At 46.8% G+C, this 23,940-nt stretch overlaps 1 protein-coding gene across 10 annotated transcripts in view; it reads left to right on the top strand.

Annotated features, from left to right (window-relative positions):
- Positions 1–23,940, top strand: part of LOC137439459 (multidrug and toxin extrusion protein 1-like) — a 649,989-nt gene that overhangs the window by 198,135 nt on the left and 427,914 nt on the right. The gene's annotated exons all lie outside the window — the stretch shown is intronic.

Raw genomic sequence — 23,940 nt, 5'->3', positions numbered from 1 at the left:
AAACACCGCTGTTGGTGTGATCAGAAGAACTTGGTGGTGTGGATGGTGGTGTGGATAGGCTTGCTTGCTGGCTCCGGTAGGGCCTCCCGAACACGTTCATGTATGCTGCGTGCCACATGGGATAGACCTATGCAAAACTTTAAAAAACATGTCATCCATGATAGGTAATTCAAGTGCTGCCATATCCACTGGCGCCGATACCGTTGACATATAGCGCACGAGCGACAGACCATGGTAACCACAGTCGAAAGGCCTGGTGCTGCCCAGGTGGAAGTGACCTGCCTCATCACCTCACCCCCCTATGGCACACATGGCCATTTGGATGCGCCATGCGTGCCAACCATGGCAATAAAGCTCGCGGTGCCACGGGTTTGTCATTAATCGTCCACATTTGTCCTTCTGCGGGGCGTTGAGCTCCCACTTTAATCCAATTTTTGCTGTTCTACGTTTGAGGCCGCGGCTTGTAATTGTACTACATCGAACTCTGTAGGTGCGGATGTCGGAACGTCTGTCTTGAGGTGCCAAATTAATTATGAACCCTTCATTGTTGTCCAACACATGGACCGTTCGGTGTTCAACATTGTATCGACGCCTTACTGGCGTTTTCCGCAGTCGGTCCATCATCCATGTACGACAGTACCCTGCCATTCCCAAAAATCGCAACGAACACACTAACTCTTCACTGTTATCCTTCACTTCACTTCAAAATTTCACTGTTATCCTATCAATACCTGGACAATTTTTTCCTTTCCTTCCTAGATACGCGAATTTCACATCAGTATAAACCCACTGGAAAAATTATCTGAAAAATAACTAGCCTCCCAAAACCATTTCCCTGCAAGAGCGGGGTTAGCCTTGCGGTCCACATGACAATCTTTTTTAATTGGTGTGATTCCCATATACCCACTCCTGGTGGAGTTCTGTTCACCTGGTCTGCAGAGCCGTGATCCAATCTTCACCAGCCCCCAATCACCTTCTTATCACAAAACAACAGTCCATAACTAACCACTTTTCTTTATTTCCCGTCTTCTCCATCAACTTTTATAATCTTTTCCCCTCCCTTTCTTAGCAAACCTTGCAAAGTCACTTGTCATTGACAAATGATCCATCTAATTTGACTTTCCATTTATCATCTTCGCACTTTCCACGACATTCTTCTCACTTACTTTAAACCTTTTCTTCAGACACAACCCACATGAGTTATGAATACAATTTCCCCTTCCAGGCACGTGTCTAGCCACTCACAAAGTGTCCATAAGACAACGTCATCATATTTCACAGAACTCCACCACTCTATTAAATCCTAAACATGCCCAATGGGCAATCCACGAAAAAATCAAAGCATTTTCAGTCCCCTTTTTCCCATATACTAGTCAATGTAAGTCAGCCAAACATAAACAAAGAGGTTCCAGCGAGTTGTGACCTCCATAACTCTAAACAACTCCGCTGGCACCTTTTAAAACAAACTTTCCCAGTCACTTACTAAAATAAAGTGCAGCTCTTGTCCGTAGATATACGTTAACCAAGGTTACATGAGACTTGACAACAATAGAATTTGGCTACCTACAGAAAAAGTACCTGCACAACACATTTACAAACCAATTCGTCCCCTCGTATTAGGGAACGTCACAAATGTTCCACCACAATTTACAGCAGGTGACCACCCACCTGCCTTCTGTCGAAGTCCAGTTCAATTTCCATTCACAGACAGACAGACAGACGAACCCCCAACGTACTAACAGGATGGTCTCACAGAGGCCATTCCATTCAAATCTGTAGGCTGCCACGATTCTTCCCGCCAGGACACACCACCATAGTCACCATAGTCACACGACACGTCAGCAGACACAGTGAATGACATTCAACATCCTAACAAACGCCGCAGAAACTGCTCCTCCTTGATCCATATCTGCAGACGCAGTCAGACACACCCAGTTGGACAGACAGACTGGCTCCACATTACAACTGCAAACATCCGAAATGACAACAGCTAACACCAAATATTTATTGTCCCCCTTTCAGGGAAGTCAAATCAACCACCATTAAAGCACAAAACAGAAAACGACCATATACTCAGAGTATATGCCATATACTCAGAGTGAGACCCGAAAATCAAGCAGACAGACCGACAATCGAACCTGTCTTTCAACACTGCCGAACGACAAGTCTGCAGACACTGAGGGAGTGACATTCGACCCCCAGTAGATACCGCGAACACCGCTGTTGGTCCGCACCAGCAACTCCCTCAAAATCAGTGTTCAGAGACATGACTCCATAGACAGCCAGAAAGCCAGACAAATACGGACACACACACACAGAGATTAATATATTTTTACAGATTAATATACAGAGATTAATAGATTAATATAAACAATTAATATATTGTCCACATTCATCTTGGTCACCCCAACCCCTTCTGGCTCTCCCCAAGAGCTCCGTGTCCGGACAGACAGACAGATAAACGGACCGGGTGAAACCATAACCATCCATCCTTCCGATTGGACTCACGTCCGCATCACATGTCATTTTTGCCTTCATTCAACGCATTCTGTCATCCCACGTCGGCCAAATACAAGCCCCGGCCATGCCGTTGAATAAACACCCTGTCGGTTGACAGCCTATTATTTTTGACTTTCACTCCCATTCTCCCTTGCTACATCTGGAGAGCCGTTAATGTGGGGATGTAATTGAACACTTGTTTTAAAGCCCTGTCTACACATGCTCTCCATAACATTCTCATTATTCCCTGTCAATTTTACTCATCCGGATTGCCCAACGCCCGCAGGCAATTTGGGGAATCCCTTGTCAGTCAATGACACACATCAATGACACACACACAATAAACACAAATACACGCTGCAATGACAGATCATTCATTCCCTTATATATGTACCATGTGACTGACCTTTCATTCTCCATACAATACAGTATAAATTCATGCACTCATGCACACTTCAATCCTACTTACCTGTGAACTCTAACACATCCAGTGCGTAGCTTAACTTAAAATACTCATTATTCTACCTTTCTTGGGCTAGTCCCTCCTGGTAGTCCTAAGATCGGGTCGCCCCCCGATTCCTAACCTTAAACGCAGTTCTCACGCCGGAGTAACTTAATACCTATTATCTATCACCCACATATGGGTCTACCTGCTTCTCACGCAGGAAGCTTACCTGAGGGATACCCCTCCTAATCCCGGGCGCCCTGTATAATCGATTCATTACCCACTGCTGCTCTGATTTATACTAAATTTGGTTCGGAATGCAAGCCAGGTGGTACAGCCGACAGAGGTCCACACGTGTCCAAAGTAAGGCGGGAGGCTTCAATTTCGAGGTGCAAAAATGCGTACCCACCAAATTAGATGCCGGCAGGCCTCCCTCCCGACCTGGAACGTGAGGATCCACCTCGTCTGCACACCTGGATGTATCCCACTCCTGACACCAAAACTGTTGAGATCGAAGACCTCAAGGGAAGGAAGAAGAAGAAGAATCAGAGGAAGAAGAACAACAATGTTTAATAAAATCGATTATATACACACGTGTGGAACGAGGCTCAAGAATGCGCCGCCTACACGCAGCGGGCAATTCCTCAAGACACTCGCTGAAAAATAAGTGGAAAGGCATTTCATTTATAGCAAAATATTAGACAAGAATCTGCGCTGGAGACATAGCACTACTGGACCATAAGGACAACACCTCCCATTGTCCCGTCCTATAGAAGGTCAAATTTAGACAACAAGATGTAAGCATAATGATAGGCTACGCTTTTTTTGGCTATCTATCTAAACATATCAGACCCGAGCGCAGGCCGAAGTAAATATTCTTATACACTAGGCTAAATGGTAGATGAAGATTGGATACGTCCTTGGTTTAGGAGACATACTAAACACTACGAAGATATATAATTAATTATTCCCTTTGTGAAGGAGGCGTTTGGATGACATCTTTTTTTCCTGTACGTGGGTCGCGAACATTTTATCTACTGTTTGGCACATAATTCAAGGACTTGTTTATTGGGCTAAGGATCCACCCTGCACGTCGAGCCTCGAAACCACTTTTTGTCCACTCGCCTCTGCCTGCAGTTGAGTTCAAATCAGTCTTCAGAAGCACGATATATAATTTCAGATGTTATGATCAATTGAGTCATTTAGTTTAAACCTTAATGGCTGACACATGTATTGACATGACTTCAGTAACGGTCATGAAATGTCTCTCCCAACTATTCGCAATCTTTTGTATGCCTACCTAGATACATTCAGACCAAGGTTCATGCTTTACGTCTGATGAACTCAAACAGTTTCTACATGGACGTGGCCTTGCCACTAGCCGAACGACCACCTATAACCCTCAAGGTAATGGGATGGTGGAAAGATATAATGGCATCATCTGGAAAGCTGTGACTTTAGCTCTGAAGTCATGAGGACTGACAACTGGGCAGTGGGAGGTCATCCTCCTTGAATGCTCTGCATTCTGTACGTTCGTGGATTTTCACATCCACAAATGCCACGCACACGAACGACTGTTTGGCTACCAGCGCCGATCCACCAGCGGTCACTCTGTGCCTACCTGGTTGGCTTATCCTGGTACTGTGTTCATGAAGCGGCCAGTACGCCAAAGCAAGTATTATCCAATTGTGGATGAAGTTGAATTTATCGATGCCAATCCTGAGTATGCCCACGCTAAATTCCCTGACAGCTGGGAGACCACTGTCAGTACGACATTTGGCACTCCTGGAGATAGTACCTCTGTGCACATGGAAGATTATATCATGCCCAGGGAGCAACAGTATGCAGGGCTCGAGACTGGAGAGGTAACACCAATCCCTCCTTCTATAGCAGACAAGCGAGCAAGCACACCAACTGGAAGGCTCAGTGGGCCTTTGCTGCAGGCGAGCACACCAACTAGAAGGCTCAGTGGGCCTTCACCATCCCTGTCACCAGCTGAGATCCCAAAGTCTCCTGATGCTATCATCGAGTCTCCTTCACGCAAATCCCCTGTTTACTCTTGAAGAGAGCGACTGATCAAGGCCACCGAGAAGACTCAATCTTTGAATTGTAAAGGTTAATGCCCGTAACATCTAACCAACTGAAGTTTGGTTGAATCCTAAGGGTGGGACAATGTGATGAAACTGAAGACGAAGATGCAGGTTTTCCGTGACGTGACTTCGGTCCGGTGGGAGTGGTTAAACAGCTTAAAAGCTGGGCTCTGAATGAGCATGGGACCTTGACTGGTGCCTTGCACAGCTGTAATGCAATTCGGTAGATCATCACAGGATCATTGAAGTAATGTACCATTTTACTTATTACTTTACCATATATAATTATACTTATTCTTGTGCCTTGTTTGCATTTGTAGTTTCTGCTTCAATTGAGTGAATTAAAGCCTATAATCTGGAAAGGGCTTCTTTCTTCTATAACAACCGCGACCAGATATGACCTTGAAAACGTATATAAACAATATGCAAAAAAGGTTAAACTACAACAATGTGACTGGGTCGCCAATATGCTTCTGCATAGTCCCACAACAGGTAGATGCCATCGTTCACTGTCCTAAAAATAAACAAGTTTGATTTAAATCCCTTCAGCTGTTCTCAAGTATCACATTGTGGCAGGTTTCACATCAATCGGTGAAGCAGTTTCAGAGAAAGAATATTTTTAAATATCGGCTTTCAAGCTAATATGGCTGCCATACCACATTACATATGACCTTTAAAAAGTACACTCTGCATATGTATGGTTAGGGGATCACGTTTGTGAAGTTTTGTGTTGATCGGATAAGGTTCGTTTTTCTACCCAAGAAGGCTGTCAAACCATGTGACCTACGACATCATCATTTTCAAACTATATGCAACAGTGCTGTTCGATGATATTTGTAAAATTTCGCATCGATAGGCTGAGCGGTTTCAGAGATATGATTATTTAATATTTTCTTTCCATCCAATATGGCTGCCAAACCATGTGACCTATGATGTCATAAATTTAATATTTCAATACAAATGGATCATAGATCATGGGCATGCAATTTCAGATCTTTCGGATAAGGAATTTTATTAAAACATTTTTGGCTGGTATACCATTTCACCTATGATGTCATCATTATCATGATATTGTTCCCCATTGGGAGTACTTGACAATGTGCCAAGTTTCAAATTTTTCCATTCAGGGGTTTCTGAGAAATATTTATTTTTTATTTGCTTTTAATCCAAGATGGCTGCCATACTACGTGACTTATGACGTCACAATTATCACAAAAACATTCTGCGTGGGTGTCACTCCCACCCTGAAAGGTTCGTCTCAATTGGACATATGGTTGCTGAGGAAAACTAGGTTAAGCCCATACAGACGGACAGACGGATAACCAGAAAACATAATGCCTCCATAAAAACGCTTCACAGAGTTGGGACTTGGAAGATAGAATGCCAAATGAATGGTGGTAAGAGGTTGAAAACAAAACAATTGCAAGCATGACTTCCCTTATCTGATGCACAGGGTGGACAGCAGACTCAAAATAGACCACTTTGGGATTCAGGTGCAAGACGAGTAACTCCCAAGAGCCAAGACGAGGTAGCTCCCAAGAGCCAAGACGAGCAGCTCCCAAGAGCCAAGACGAGCAGCTCCCAAGAGCCAAGACGAGCATGATGAAGATGGTGTTTGGTGTGGAATTCCAGTGATGATCCACTTCCTCAACCATGCTTTGTCCCTTAAGCAAGGCTTCCTGGGGGTGCCATCCGTCCTATTCGTCCACACTCCAGCAACACAGGGTGAACATAGCTTGGGTCAATCCAAGAGTCAAAGCCATACTTAGTCCACTCCAAAACTCTGTGATCAATTTTGCTTGTCCTTATTCCACACATGGCCGTTGTGATCTCCTCTCTCAACCTTGAGGCCTCTTCCTCTTCATCTCCTATTGACCTCTTTCCTCAAGCGAGGTCTCTCCCATTCTTCTCATCCTGGGCGGGGTTCTCTGCTCTGGCTGTCCCGCCACAGGGGTGGTGCCGATAAAAAGAATTGCAGGATGGCATTTCCATCTCCAAAGCACATTACGCCACCATGGCTGATACACACTGGCTACAGATGTGTGCCTCTCCCATGAGAAGTTCTCGCCGACTAGCCCCGCCTACTACATGAGGTGTTCAAGCCCACATATTAAGGTCTACCCTGTCTATAAATTACATAAGCTGCCTCCTCAGCACGTGTAACAAGCGGCGACCTGACAGGTCCCTGTTACATGGCAATTTAACCGCTACTCGAGACGGTGATATTTATATTTCTATATATATTTACATATTTATATTTCTATATATATTTATATTTCTGTATATATTTATATTTCTATATATTTATATTTAAACTTAGTCCACGGGTGACCCCACGAGCATATATATATATATATATATATATATATATATATATATATATATATATATATATATATATATATATATATATATATATATATATATATAGTTCAGAACACACCTGGTCACAAGTGTGCCGCACTGACCGGGTCCTCAGTCGAGGTCCTCAGCATCATCCCGTTTCGGCCCTTCAACCACGATACGGTCGGCTAAGGTGGACCAGCAGGGGCACATACACATCCACATGCAGCAACTGCACCTGGATGCGTACATACCCCCACCCCCAGCCAGTGCGAACAACGACAACAACAACAACAACAACAACAACACATCCAGAATCCACAGCACCAAACAAACATGGTGGAACACTCAAACACCCACCTTTATACCCTTCACCACTCACCAACAAAACACACCAGATCATTCATATACACACCCATACACACACATACACACATATACATACAGAACACCAACCAAACAACCACCTACACTTACATCATACACCACTCAACACACAAAAACACTCATGCAAAAATTAATTCATGCAAAAACACACACCCTCACCCACTCACTCATATACACAAAATAATAAGTAATAGTGGTAACAAAAAAAACCAAAAAAAAAAACCCCACACACACAACCAACCTACACCGTTCGACGTGCCTCCAGAAACTTCCTCCATATCCAAAATGAGCCTTTCAAGGCAACCTGGGCCACCTTGTCACACATCCTCCTTCTTTCTGTCCCACACACTCCCAGCCTAGCAAGAAATGCAGAAAAGGAATTGCCAATATACCCTCTACACCCCACCTCAAATGGCTGACATGAAACGCGCCAACCCTTCTCCTGGCACTCTGCCGACAGCTCACTGTACTTTCCTCTCTTCCTCTCGTGCACCTCCTCCATGTTCTCTTCCCAAGGTACCGACAACTCCCCTAAGATGACCTGTCTTGTTGCACTTGACCAAATGACAATGTCAGGCCGCAACCTTGTCACACAGATCTCCTCTGGGAATACCAATTGTGGCTTTAGGTCTGCCACCACCTGCCAATCACAAGCATCTGACAGCCTTCTTGCTTTCCACCTCCTCCTCCTCCTCCTCCTTTCCACCTCTTTCCACTTGGCCCTCTTTGACAAACCACACCTCTCCCCCATCAGTCTCCTTCTCCACTCTGCTCTCTCTCGATCTCAGCACCTCTTGTTGCAACATCTGCACCACCACCGCCAGCACCTGATCATGTCGCCACCTGTATCTTCCTGCTGCCAATGTTACTGAGCATGCACTCAGTGCATGCTGCACCGTTCCCACACCTCCACACAAATAACATCTCTCCTCCTGCAACAACACCCACAATCTCAAGTTTACTGGTGACGGAAGCACATCATACGTTGCCCGCAACAGGAAATTCAACAATATCGGCTCCATCCTCCAAATCTCTTGCCACTTCAATATCCTCACCCGCACACCTTCCCACTTAGTCCAAGCACCTTGCTGTGCCTGACCGACTGCTTTCACATATCTCCCCTCCTCTTCCTTTCTTCTCAACTCCCTCTCAACCATCTTCCTCCTCTCTTTCACACATGCCTTTCCCCATCGCTCATGCTGCATCCACCCCAAGCCATGCTTCCCATGCTGTACCATCCTCCTGTTGCAACCGCTCCTCCATCTTGTCCACCTCTGCTCTTGCATGCCACTTCCGACTTCCCTTCTTCTCTGGGAGAGAATTCTTTACCACTGCATCACTTGAATCCCGCAACATCATGAACTCCCGCACCCTCACCACCTTAAACTCCTCGGTTAATGATGTCAAGGGAAACTGGAGTTTTCCACCCTGACCATAAAAGGCAATGTTCGTCAAACAGTGTGGCACTCCCAACCACCTCCTCACAAACCCACTCACCACAACCTCCATCCTCTCTACATGCCCAATCGCAATATCATACATCATCAATGGCCACAATACTCGTGGCATCAACCCAAACTTCAAACACCATACCTTCAACTTACCTGGCAAACCACATCCATCAATCCTCTTCAAACCTCTCAAAAGCTTGTTCCTCACCTCCTCCACTCTTCCCACATCATTCAACTCCACTGTATACCATCTTCCCAAACTCTTCACAGGGGCCTCTACCAATGATGGAACTACCTCCCCTCCCAGATCAAACCTGTGCATATTATCCACCACTCCTCGTCTCACAACCACACTCCTCGACTTTCTTGCTTTAAATCCCATTCTTGCCCACCGCATCAACCTTTCCAGTCGTCCCAGTACCTCTATGCTGCATCAGCGGACTGTTGGACAACTGTCAGCTCATCCATGAAAGCAAACATTGCTGGCAACCTCTGACCAGGGGCTAGCTCAACTTCTTTCCCATGTCCACTCACCGCACGTATCAACAACTCCATAACCAGCACAAACAAAATCGGGGAGATGGTACATCCCATCGGGATCCCCACTTCCAACTTCTGCCTCTCTGTTACATAGGACTGTGTCGCAAACCGCATCCAAAACTGATCATAATATGCCATCAAAAAATCCCTAAATCTCCGTGGCATCCAAAAGAAATCCATGGCATACCTGATCAAGGCATGCGGCACTGACCCATATGCATTCTCCAAATCCAGCCATACCACCGCCACATCCTTCCTTTGCCTCTTTGCCTCCTGGAACACTTGCCAGACCATTGCCGAGTGTTCAATGCATCCTGGTGATCCTGGTATTCCTGCCTTCAGCACAGAACCATCCACAAAACCATTCCCTCTGATGAAGCCTGAGAGCCGTGCCGCAAAGACACTCATCAATATCTTCCCATCTACATCGAGCAATGATATTGGTCTAAACTGCTCCAGTGTCACAGCCTCCTCCTGCTTTGGAATATAAACTCCTTCCGCCCTAGTCCATTGACTGGGCACCACTCCTTGCCTCCATACCACCTTCAGAGCCTTCCACAGATACTGCCTGATGCCTTCACAACTCTTGGGCATCAGGCAGTATAAGTTACTAGGGCTTCATCAGGCACTTCATCTCTTCATCTCTTCACTTCACTTCATCTCTTCATCAGGCACTTCATCAGGCCTTCATCAGGCCTTCATCAGGCCTTCATCAGGCACTTCATCTCTTCATCTATATATATTTATATATTTATATTTATATATATATTTATATTTCTATATATATATATTTATATTTCTATATATATTTCTATATATTTATATATTTATATTTCTATATATATTTATATATATATATATATCGTGGAGGCACGTCGAACGGTGTAGGTTGGTTGTTTTTTGTTTTTTTGTATTTTTTGTTACCACTATTACTTCTTATTTTGTGTATATGAGTGAGTGGGTGAGGGTGTGTGTTTTTGCATGAATTCATTTTTGCATGAGTGTGTGTTGAGTGGTGTATGATGTAAGTGTAGGTGGTTGTTTGGTTGGTGTTCTGTATGTACGTGTGTGTATGTGTGTGTGTATGAATGATTTGGTGTGTTTTGTTGGTGAGTGGTGAAGGGTAAAGGTGGGTGTTTGAGTGTTCCACCATGTTTGTTTGGTACTGTGGATTCTGGATGTGGAGGTGGTGTTGTTGTTGTCGTTGTTGTTGTTGTTGTTCGCACTGGCTGGGGGTGGGGGTATGTACGCATCCAGGTGTAGTTGCTGCATGTGGATGTGTACATGCCCCTGCTGGCCCACCTTAGCTGACCGTATCGAGGTTGAAGGGCCGAAACGGGATGATGCTGAGGACCTCGACTGAGGACCCGGTCAGTGCGGCACACTTGTGACCAGGTGTGTTTTGAACTTATATATATATATATATATATATATATATATATATATATATATATATATATATATATATATATATATATATATATATATATATATATATATACACACATCAGTCACTATGCGACCTTCATATCATCAGTGGAGAACCGCCAGCAAGGTGTCCCATACAGCTGCTGCTGCACCTTGCTGGGAGCGATAAGCACCGCCTGCCACGCGGTAACGTTATCTCTGGTATCAACTCATCATATGGAGTCGACCTGGCAAGGCGGACGTGCATGGCGATGACGTCATGTTGTCCGCTCATTAGGTTGGAGAACCAGATTACAGATACCATTATTAGTAACTCCCAACCGCAACCAGGTCGACTCCATATGATGAGTGGATACCAGAGATAACGTTACCGCGTGGCAGGCGGTGCTTATCGCTCCCAGCAAGGTGCAGCAGCAGCTGTATGGGACACCTTGCTGGCGGTTCTCCACTGATGATATGAAGGTCGCATAGTGACTGATATAAAAACCGAAAGGTTCACAGAGTTACAAGTGTATGGAAAGCCTCACTGCGTTGCCCTGATGAAGCCCCAACAAGGGTGAAACCAGGTCGGTAACTGTGAGTTTTGCATGCACTTGTGACAGTATCTGAATTTATAATCCGTAATGACGCACTGCTAGATGGTTCCTCTGGAACTTTGCAGGCAAGGCGGACGTGCATGGCGATGACGTCATGTTGTCCGCTCATTAGGTTGGAGAACCAGATTACAGATACCATTATATATTTATTTATATATATATATTTATTTATATATATATATATATATATATATATATATATATATATATATATATATATATATATATATATATATATATATATATATATATATATATATATATATATATATATATATATATATAAACAAGTATACACCCCCTTTCAAAATTTGCACCCTTTGTTGCCTTGTAGCCTGCAATTAAATTCGACTTTTTCCACCTTTATTTACACATCGCAACCCACAACTTCCAAGTGAAAAGCAAATTCTACAAATTTCACAAAATTAATAAAAAATACAAAACTAGGTTATCTTGGTTGGATAAGTGTACACCCCCCCCCCCCCCCCCCCCGAGTTAATACTTTGTGGAATCAACTTTGACAGCAATTCGAGCTGTGTGTCTGTTGGGATAGGTCTCTACCAGCTTTGCACACCTTGATTGGGAAATATTTGCCCATTCTTCTGCACAAAACTGTTCAAGCTCAGTCAAGTTACTTACGAAGCATTGATGAACAGCAATCCTCAGGTCATGCCACAGATTTTCGATTGGATTTAGGTCGGGGCTCTAAATGGGCTAATCAAGGACATTTATCTTTTTCCTCCTTAACCACTCCAGTGTAGCTTTGGCTGTGTGCTTTGGGTCGTTGCCATGCTGAAAGGTGAACTTCTGTACCAATTTCAGCTTTCTTGCAGAGGGTAACAGGTTTTCCTTGAAGATTTTTCTGTATTTTGCTTCATCCATTTTCTCTTCGATCCTGACATGTGCCCCACTCCCCGCTGATAAGAAACATCCCCATAACATGATGCTGCCATCACCATGCTTCACAGTAGGCATGGTGTTCTTTGGGTGATGTGCTGTGTTGGGTATATGCCAAACATAAAGTTTTGCCATTTAGGCCAAAAAGTTAAATCTTGGTTTCGTCAGACAACAAAAATTTTTTTCACATGGCTTCAGAAATCTCCGGAGTGTTTTTTTGCATACCTCAACTGGGACTCAAGGTGGGCTTTTTTGAGTAATGGCTTCCTTCCTGCCACCTTACCACCGTACAGGCCAGACTTGTGGAGTGCTTGGGATATTGTTGTCACATGCACACAATGACCAGTCTTTGCCATAAAGGCCTGTAACTCTTTCATAGTTGCCATTGGCCTCTTAGTGGCCTCTCTGATCAGTCTCCTCCTTGCTTGGTCGTCCAGTTTGGAGGGACAGCCTGATATAGGCAGGGTCTTGGTGGTACCATACACCTTCCACTTCTTAAATATTGTGTTGACTGCTCCAAGAGATATTCAAGGCCTTCAAAATATTTTTATACGTATCCCCTTATCTATGCCTTTCCACAACTATATCCACAACTATATGGTCTTTTGAAATCTCATTGGTGCTCATGGTTGTCTTTGCTGTGAAATGCACTACCCAGCAGAGGAAACCTCGAAGAACAGCTGATTACCTCCGCCACCAAAGGTGGATGGAAATTATGTTTATTTTTTTTATTTTTTTTGTATACTGAATCGAGTCTCGTGAAAGAGCTAACATTTATTTCACAAACAAATCGGACAAACAAAATATATAAAAAGAGGGAGCGGAAGACAAGATGGGGAGAGAAGGGGAAGCACACAAACACAACATTTGAGAGCAGGGAGATGTGTGGGAGGGAGAGGGCTTGGGGGGAGGAGGCATGGGAAGGGGGGGAGGGGGTGTGAGAAGTATAAAACACACGGACACCAAGGACTTCCAGGACAGAAGTTGGTATTTCAAAAAAGTGGCTTTGGGGTGAAATTAGCAGGGATAGAAAAGATCAAGGTTTTGGATGGGGGAAGATAAGAGATGGTGGTGAACAGCTGTTTTAAAGACCTGGAGGGAGGAGTGGGATTGAAGGGAGTGGGGGAGTTTGTTCCAGAGGCGGGAGAAAAGGGGAATGAAAGAGTGAAGGTGAGCAGAGAGCCTAGATTTTGGCAGTTTAACCATAAGAGGGTTGCAGGCAGATCTTGTGCGACCTGTAGGAATATTGGGGGGACAGAGCACAGAGAGAGCTGGGGGAGCAAGGCCGGAGAGGAATCGGTAGAAGACAGAAAGACCACCAACCTGCCTGCGGTGAGTGAGTGAAAGGCCCTCGGAGTTAACTTCATCGCAGGAGATTCCAATGATTCGGAAAGCTTTGGCCTCAACAGCGTGAAGCCGAGCTAGGTGTGAGGCAGGAGCACCAGCCCAGAGGGGGGAACAGTATTCCATTGAGCTGCGGATGAAAGCCTTGCATGTGGTGAGGAGCTCAGGTGTGCCAAGGAAAGACTTTGCACGACGGAGGATGCCCAGTCGGCGACTGGCTTTGGAGGCCAGCTTGGAAATGTGGTTTTCCCAAGAAAGATCATGGCAGATAGTGAGACCCAAAAGCTTGAGCGACAGAACTTCTTGGAGAGGATTGTTGAGAAAGTAGATGGGAGGGTTTTCCAGTCGGTCCTTTCGGAGAGACATTGTAAGAGTGTGAGATTTGTCAGGATTGAAAGACATGTTCCACTTGTTTGACCAGTCTGTGATTTTGTCCAGGTCTGCAGAGAGTGAGGAGGCTGCAGACTGCCGATCTGAGGGATGAGGAATGGAGCGGCAGATAGTGGAGTCATCAGCAAAGAGATAGAGAGGATTTTCCAGAGAGTCGGAGAGATCATTGTTGAAGACCAGAAATAGCACAGGGCCCAGAACACTACCTTGGGGAACTCCAGCCAGAACAGGAAGGGGAGATGAGAGAAATCCATTCAGGGCCACACGTTGCCTATGACCAGAGAGGAGGTCCGCAAGCCATGAGTGGAGATTTCCATGGATACCATAGGAGGAGAGTTTTGGTGAGCAGACCTGGGTGCCAGACCGTATCGAAGGCATGTGATATGTCAAGTGAGACAGCTCTGATTTCCTGTTTGGCATTGAGGACCTCCATCCATTGTTGAGACAGCAGAAGCAACATGTCCAGAGTAGAATGACCTGGTCATGAATCCAAATTGATGATCAGAGATCAAGCTATTGGAGAAGAGGAAGGATTTGATATCCAAAGCAATGATGGATTCCATGATGTTGCTGATAATTGGAAGCAGGCCGATTGGTCTGTAGTTGCAAGGATCTGTTTTTGCACCTTTTTGTGTAAAGCGGTAATGTTTGCTGATTTCCAAGATGCTGGCAGATGACCTTGAGCAAAAGAGAGGGTGAAAAGAACAGAGAGAGGGTGAGATAGAGTGGCAGAGCAGGATTTTAGGACCCGTGGGCTGATGCCATCTGGTCCGGTTGCAGAATCAGAGTCGAGGTTTGATAAAAAAACTTCTCCACCTTGTCAGGAGAGGACACAGTCCAGGAGCAGTTGGGTTCGACTGGGAAAGGTGGGAACAGAGAGAGATGGGTTTGGGACACAAGATTTTGAGGCAAACACAGAGTTGAGGCATTCGGCTTTGTCACGTGCGGTGTAAACTGTGTAGCCATTTGAGGTAAGGGAGGGGATGTAGGGGGAACAAACACCAGAAACGGATTTGACCAGATGACACCAGGATTTGGAGGAAGGAGACAGGTTTGAGAGTTCAATCTTGAGAGTGGAGAGATAGTGCATCCTGGCACTCCTGAGGGTAGACACACACTTGTTTTGAGCTCGGTGGAAGGAACTGAGATTGCCTCCATTTTGCCCTATTTTCTGCATCTCTCCTTGTTAACCCCCTTGCCCGCATTTCTTCTTCCACCATCTTTAGCCAAGTCTTTCTCGGTCTGCCCCGTCCTCTACTTCCTTCTACATTCATTTCCATCACTCTTCTCAACCAGTCACTTTCATCCTTCCTCAACACATGACCAAACCGTCTCAACCTGGTCCTATTCACAGCATCAATCACAGGCTCTATTCCCATCATCTTTATCTATATTTAGAATAGTCCACAAAAAAATGTCTCCCTCGCTCTGCTTGGCGAAATTATCTTTTTCAATACAATGTATTTTTGTTGTTCCCCCTCCCCCCATCCCCCCCCACCCCCACCCAACCTAAAAATCCTTGATCCAACCCTGGTGTCCACTTATGGATTGCAAAATAATGCCAACACAGATCATTTAACATTGCAGAACCTCCCCAGGGCAGATAGATCACAGTAGATCTGAGAAATGACGCCATCTCTCCCTCTCACTGACAGACAAAACCGCTCCAATAGTTTTTCTTCGACAATGTGCTGGGCAAAAAAGTTCCCAGATCCATATATATCATGAAAAATACATTGGTAATGATTCATGTATTTCGAAGTTAACCTGTCTAATAATTACTATCAATTAATTTAAATGCAAACTAGCAGATATCACTCACTTGTAGATAAACAATTATAACCTCTTTTATGATCAGTACAGATAAGAAATGGTTCAGAGATACCAACACAAGCACACACACTCACATACAAACACACACTCACATACAAACACACTCACATACGAACACACTCACATGCAAACACACTCACATACAAACACACTCACATACAAACACACACTCACATACAAACACACACACTAACACCCTCTTGTGTCACACACACGAACACACACACTAACAAATTACACCCCAACGATCAAAGCTTCTCGTCATTGCAAACCCAGCCCCATGAGTGTACCATCCTTAAACAATCCACCCCACGAGTGTAACACTGCTCCCATCCTGCTTCCAGAGCCGTTCCGGCTCGACTATATTGTTACGGGTCGCGGACAAGATGTTACTTTGGGCCGAGCGGATGGTCAACCGCGACCGTTACAGGATCCCCGATTAGCCCGACTCCCCCAAACGTTGACCAAATCGCGCCACAGGTATTCCATTTGGAAACCTCTAAAGCGACCGAAAGAGAAGGAAGAGAGGAGGAAGACAGAGTACAGAGGAAGAACAGATTTATTATACACACACAAGCAAAAAGGAGCAATCAAGTTATTTACAAGCAATGGATGGAAGAAGCAGGTGACACAGGGAAATCATTAGCTTATACTATGCAGTTTACTTATAAACCCCAGGACAACATTCAAGACAGACGACGTTCACACTTACATGGGGGAAATTGCAGGCAGGTATGGCTTGAGGATGGATGGTTGTTTTGGGAGGCAATGGAGGGTCCAGCGTGGATTGCTGCCTGGCGCGCCCTTTTCGTGGCCTGCGTCCTCTTAGCTGCAGCGCAGCTGGTCGCACGATGGCTCGCAGGCTCGGTCACACCTGCTCGTTCAGGCGTCTTCCTTCTCCCCAGCAACAACGAGCGACAGCAAGCAAGAGGACGGGGTCAGAGCAAGAGGACGGGGTCAGAGCAAGAGGACGGGGTCAGAGCAAGAGGACGGAGTGCGTCCCGCGGCTGTTTATATTGGTTTCTCACCGAACCTTCGCGCACTTTCTCGGGGGTTACCGCTCCGCTCTCTCTTAGCCAAACCCCTTGTTCTGGGTTGGATGAGCGGGGCTGACTTACTCCTCCCCCCTATGACGAGGGGGGCGACCCGTCTTCTCTAGCCACTCCCCTTGTTCGTAATGGCCGCAAATGTCGAAAACCGGTCAGCAGCTGCAGGTAATGCGCCATCACGTTGCACAGCAGTTCAGTACTGCAATAAACGGTTGCTGTCAAAGCTCAAGTGGGGGAATCCCTGGCACTTGAGCTGCCATGGATCATTGGAGGGGCCTACGCTTATTTCGTTTGATGCAATGCAGAGTCAATCTAGTGGGAAACACATATTTAGCCTACATAGAATAAGGAAATAAGCTATTTAAAAAAGATATATCGTGGCCTGTCTGTAGGTTCATGGAATTAACTAGGGGGACGTCTTTCGATCTTATTTACTCTACGAGGGCCAGTTAAAACACAGCAAACCAGTTCTCACATTCTTTACACTTTCCAAATTCGTTACACTGCACCCTCCTTTCTTCAGGGCCGTCCCGGGCCTACAACTTTAATTTAGTGTGACACGTAGGTGTAGTTCCCTCTACTTTTAACCTGACCCTGAGTGTGACGATTTTAAAACACAAATAAGTATGTCCCCCTATTGCATTGCACCCTGTCTAACAGACTCAAGCCCACAGCTAACCGAATTACGGAATTGTTCTCAAACTATACATTTATGGTGGGGAGCATTATTTACAGTGACGTTATTTCTTATTTACAACGCAACCCAGGACCTGTGTTTTTTTCCTTTTTAGGGAACAAGAAAAAGAAATTCCTGTTGGGAGGGAGGAGACAGCACGCATTGCATCGATGCACCAGTACCAATACCACCAAAGCATCCAAAAGCACCAAAAGCACCACAAAGCACCAAAAGCACCACTCGGTGCACAGTCACCACTGTTCATAATAAACACAACAAAACAACTGGTGGTGGTCTTCTCTTTTTCTGCTGGGCCGATGTTCTTCCCGACGTCTTCTGGCTTCATGCGGCCTACTTGGAAATAATAAAAAGCACAACTTGTGTTCATTTTTATTTAGGGCCTCAGGGGCCAACTAAGGGTGGTCCACCTGTTTGGCATAGGTGCCACCTTACCGAGGTCCGCAAGCAAGATTCCCTGGCCACTATGGCCGGTCTCCAACAGAGGTGCCCTGCCCCAGAACCTGGGGTCCATCAAGTGGTACTTGGCCGCAGAACAGCGGTCCATAAAGTGGTACATCAACGCAATGCATGCTGGTTCTGAGAATCTCGTGCGCACAATGGCCACCTCACGCACACTCCCCTCGGCGCCCAATGGCGCACAGGTCCTCAAGTGGGAGACAAAAGGGGGGAAGACAAATGAGCGAGGGGTAAGGTCACAAGGGTACACGTCAATAAAGGCAATGCAGGGTGAAGTGCGTACGGAGAGCGAAGTGAGAAAAACTCGTCCCTACCGTACGTCACCCCCCCCCCCCCTGTCACCTACACTACCCTTGCCCTTACCCCATATTTACAACAATTTACACCTTTACAAATTCGTCACTACGTCTTGTCTTCCCCATCTTTCCCTTCTACACCAAATTCGTCTCCAATCCCTCTACTTCAAAATTTGCCATCACCCAATTCATCATCAATCCTCATAAGGAGGAAGAGATGGAACATCAAGCACAATGTCACACCCACGTCATGATGCGTCTCACAATCCAAACATTTGCATCAAAAATAATTAAACATGGCATGGTGCGGAGTACCTGTCACCTCAGGTGAGTGGATGCAGATGGTGCGAGGAGACTCCAATCCTAACTATCCTCTAAATGACATTAACACACTTTACACTACCCGGGGTCTTTCCCTGCCAATCCATTGGCCAACTTACACTATGGGTTCTAAAAACCAAATTCCCATTGACCAAACTGTGGTGCTTCTCAATTTGGGGTCTCACTCCCCCGATTCATCTCCCGGTGCCCTTGCACAATTTCTGGGCTGTGACGTGTAGCTCTCCCAGCAGGTCTACCCACCTGCACACCTCCACCACTGCAGTTGCCACCTGAGCTTACCTAGCTCCTCACCCTAACCTATCTAACTGGGGAAGGCCCCTCCTGGCTCTGTCACCCCTTGGTGCCCTCTGGCACTGGGCTACCCGGGCCCGTCCTCCGGATCCTCGGGCCCCATCCACAACAACTCTACCGGCTCCCAGAGCCCACCTGCGGCCTCACCTGGCCGACGTCCTCACAGTGGTGGAGTGCCCAAACCAACTACACACACTAACAGGCTACACGCCCAGCCATTTCCACAACACTAATGCACCCATCCAAATACCATTCTCTCACCCGCACCACAGATGCCAATATCCAACCACAATTTACCTATACCCTCTACCTAACACTTACACTACCCGCCCCGGGTATCCGTGATGGGGGTCCACTCTTCCCCCATTCACACCTCCGCACCATCCACTCCACTCCACAGTTCCCATCCTACTCACTCCACGACCATCCATTCCAATACTCCATTTATTCCACACCACGTCTTCCACACAACCATTCTCCATACACCTGTTGGTGCACACCTGTGCACTCACACCTGGTGCCACCTGCACCCTCCTTCCTTCCTGGACCATTTGGTCAACACCACACGCAATCACCACTACTCCCTCATACACTGCTCCACACACCTGTCCAGTTGCACACCTGTGCAATCACACCTGTTCAATCACACCTGTTCCTCACACACTGCTCAATACACTTGAATACACCTCCAACACTCACACGGCATCATCTGAACTACCTGTTGCCCTGCTAACTTAGTGCTCCCCGTCTTCCCTTTAAACTAAGCACATACCACGTCATTATCATCCACACTAATCTACCTGCGTCCCCACTACAGGTATCATTGTCACTAACTAACCTTAACGTTACCTAATGTCATCTTCGCTAGATCCCTACACACAATATCCTAACCCCCCCGCTAGTTTTCACTGCCATAAACCCCATAAACCTAGTGCTCCTTTGCCCCCCCCCCCCCCGTTGTGAGGGATGGTGGATTGCCCATCCCACCACATCGGGGAGGTCCCACTATAAATTTTGCTTACCAAATTCCAACCAATCAAAAATTTTCTATTTACTGCCAATTCTATTCACTTTTCTAAATTTCGTATCAAATCACGATCACGATCACTATCACCATCATCACAGTCCACTATATCCTAGCCTCGGTGCGTCATGACATCATTAAACTCGGCTTCGCAAAGCCGAGCAATGAATTCGGGTGGTTTGGTCGCCTGCAGGTTGAATTCGTCCGGCTTTCGGTTCAAGGGAGGTGGTTTGGTCGGCCCGAGATTCCACGCACCATCTCGGCGCGGCACCTTGCGGTCCCGGGCCCGATGGCTCAATCTCCCTCGGTCGGAACCCCGTCCCCACGAGGGGGCACCGTGCCGCTTCCTCCCACTCGCCCTTGATCCGGACCGGTCGCCTGGCCCGACAAGGCCCGGACTCGACCGTGCGGGGCGGGGCCAAGCCCGAATCGGCAACGACGCTTCGAAGAGAAACGACGCAGCTTCGATCCGCGCCGGGCCTCGCATCCAACAAAGGGCTCCTCGCACCGAGTGCTCGCATCGGCTATCCGTCGCTCTAACCGCTAACCCGGTTACCGTCGATGCTTCACCGGCATGCTCACACGCATACGCTACCCCTTTCACCCTCACAAAACCCGGCATTCCAACGCCGTCCGTACATTCCACCAACGCTCTCCCTGTTACACACCACTCCCCTCGCGCACACTCTTGCGCACACCTCGGTCCACACCTCTCCTCCGTTACGTCCTCCGTAACACTCACCATGGGCGTGCACTCTGGCATCCACCCACTAACGCGCTCACATGGGCTCTCCCACACCCGCGCCACGACCAACTCAGGTGTGCTTCCTCGCACACGTTCCACCACCACCTTGCTCTCCGTGTCACACTCCCCCCTGCACGTACACTCAGTATTGCTCTCACTCCCTGTGTCACACTCCGTACACCCCGACGTGCATTCTCGCTCGCACTCGGTATCACACTCGCGCTTCGTAACACGCTCATCCCTTGACGCACACTTTTTTTTCACAAGCGACCCTTCACCAACGCCCGGGTGCTTCCTTGATCCCAATCGCGCGACAATTCTCTTGTCGTCAAACATCCTTCTACAAAATCTCCCCGCACAATACACAGCACGACTCACCTGGGGGATCCTCCTCCTTCGCTCCAACACCACCTGCAAACTTTCATTGGTGTTATTAAGCACAGCATCTTGATGTGAGCAGGGACTTTGCACATTTTCCATTTCTCCCTGCAATTCCCGGGCTATCTCCGTCGTCTCTTCAATTTTAACTATACCCGCTACTTTTGCTTTTTCGACCGCTGGCTTTATTAAAATTCCCTCTACTTCAGCGGTCGCCGGCTGCCCCATACCCCGGGTCGCGATTTCTACCTCTGTCATTTTACCCGCGCTTTTCTCCACTTCGCCCAACCAGCGCTTCTCGCCCCGCTTTACCTCGTCGTGCACCCCTGGGACCCTTTCGCCCAACCTGCGGTCTCTGTCCCTCTCCGCTTCCCTTACCTCATATGCGACTCTGTCCCTCGCCATTCCCTCAGTTATTTCTTTAATTTGGTTTCCCCAGTCATTTTTGACTTGCTCCCTCATCTCGGCCATAAGGGCCGCCATTCCAGCCATAAATGATTGCATGACTTTACCCGTTGGTACAGAGGGCGCGGCTCTCGCCGCCATGTGCGAGGCGCCATTTTGTGCCTCTTCAACCACGTGCGCGAGGGCGCCATTTTGTGCGCCTGATACTCCCTCAACCACATTGCCATCGTTCTCCTCCTCCCTTTCCTCCACAAGCATTTCCCCAAGGTCCTGGGTTACCCCTAACCGGTCTATCTCCCCCACCGACATCTGATTGCCTTGATTGTCCATGGCGCGATCTCAAAATTCGGGTTTTATAAAACAACAAAATTTCGGCAGCTCGTAATTTTGACCAAATTTATTTTCTACACGTTTTAAAAATTTGGTTCGGGCCTCGTATCCCACTCCTAGACACCAATTGTTATGGGTCGCGGACAAGATGTTACTTTGGGCCGAGCGGATGGTCAACCGCGACCGTTACAGGATCCCCGATTAGCCCGACTCCCCCAAACGTTGACCAAATAGCGCCACAGGTATTCCATTTGGAAACCTCTAAAGCGACCGAAAGAGAAGGAAGAGAGGAGGAAGACAGAGTACAGAGGAAGAACAGATTTATTATACACACACAAGCAAAAAGGAGCAATCAAGTTATTTACAAGCAATGGATGGAAGAAGCAGGTGACACAGGGAAATCATTAGCTTATACTATGCAGTTTACTTATAAACCCCAGGACAACATTCAAGACAGACGACGTTCACACTTACACGGGGGAAATTGCAGGCAGGTATGGCTTGAGGATGGATGGTTGTTTTGGGAGGCAATGGAGGGTCCAGCGTGGATTGCTGCCTGGCGCGCCCTTTTCGTGGCCTGCGTCCTCTTAGCTGCAGCGCAGCTGGTCACACGATGGCTCGCAGGCTCGGTCACACCTGCTCGTTCAGGCGTCTTCCTTTTCCCCAGCAACAACGAGCGACAGCAAGCAAGAGGACGGGGTCAGAGCAAGAGGACGGGGTCAGAGCAAGAGGACGGAGTGCGTCCCGCGGCGGTTTATATTGGTTTCTCACCGAACCTTCGCGCACTTTCTCGGGGGTTCCCGCTCCGCCCTCTCTTAGCCAAACCCCTTGTTCTGGGTTGGATGAGCGGGGCCGACTTACTCCTCCCCCCTATGACGAGGGGGGCGACCCGTCTTCTCTAGCCACTCCCCTTGTTCGTAATGGCTGCAAATGTCGAAAACCGGTCAGCAGCTGCAGGTAATGCGCCGTCACGTTGCACAGCAGTTCAGTACTGCAATAAACGGTTGCTGTCAAAGCTCAAGTGGGGGAATCCCTGGCACTTTAGCTGCCATGGATCATCGGAGGGGCCTACGCTTATTTCGTTTGATGCAATGCAGAGTCAATCTAGTGGGAAACACATATTTAGCCTACATAGAATAAGGAAATAAGCTATTTAAAAAAGATATATCGTGGCCTGTCTGTAGGTTCATGGAATTAACTAGGGGGACGTCTTTCGATCTTATTTACTCTACGAGGGCCAGTTAAAACACAGCAAACCACTTCTCACATTCTTTACACTTTCCAAATTCGTTACAATATAATTGAATCGAAGCAAATGCGGGTTCTCTGTTCCACACCCCTGTTTAGTCCTATAACACAGAACATATACTTACACAAAATTCAAAACATAGGGAGCATGGTCCTCCATCACAATGGAGTCGCATGGCACAGTTAAAAATAATAATAATACTAATAAACAACAACAACAACAACAAAACAACAACTGTTGCGTCCTGATGATACAGGATTCAAGCGACAGCAAGCAAGGTAACAAACTTGCATCCCTCCTCTCTTTTCCAAGCTTGAGGCGAAAATGGGGGAACGCCACGCAGAATATTGCCAGTAGCTTCCGCCGAAACTAGGGGAGGGAAGTGGGGAACAAGGACAACAACCCCTCCCAATAGACCTATACCTGCATCCTCTC

This window comes from Myxine glutinosa, chromosome 14 (assembly GCF_964187855.1).
Source record: "Myxine glutinosa chromosome 14, kmMyxGlut1.1, whole genome shotgun sequence".
In the NCBI taxonomy this organism is placed as follows: Eukaryota; Metazoa; Chordata; class Myxini; order Myxiniformes; family Myxinidae; genus Myxine; species Myxine glutinosa.
Note: the sequence above shows the minus strand (reverse complement) of the source record. Positions and strands in the feature narration are given on the sequence as shown.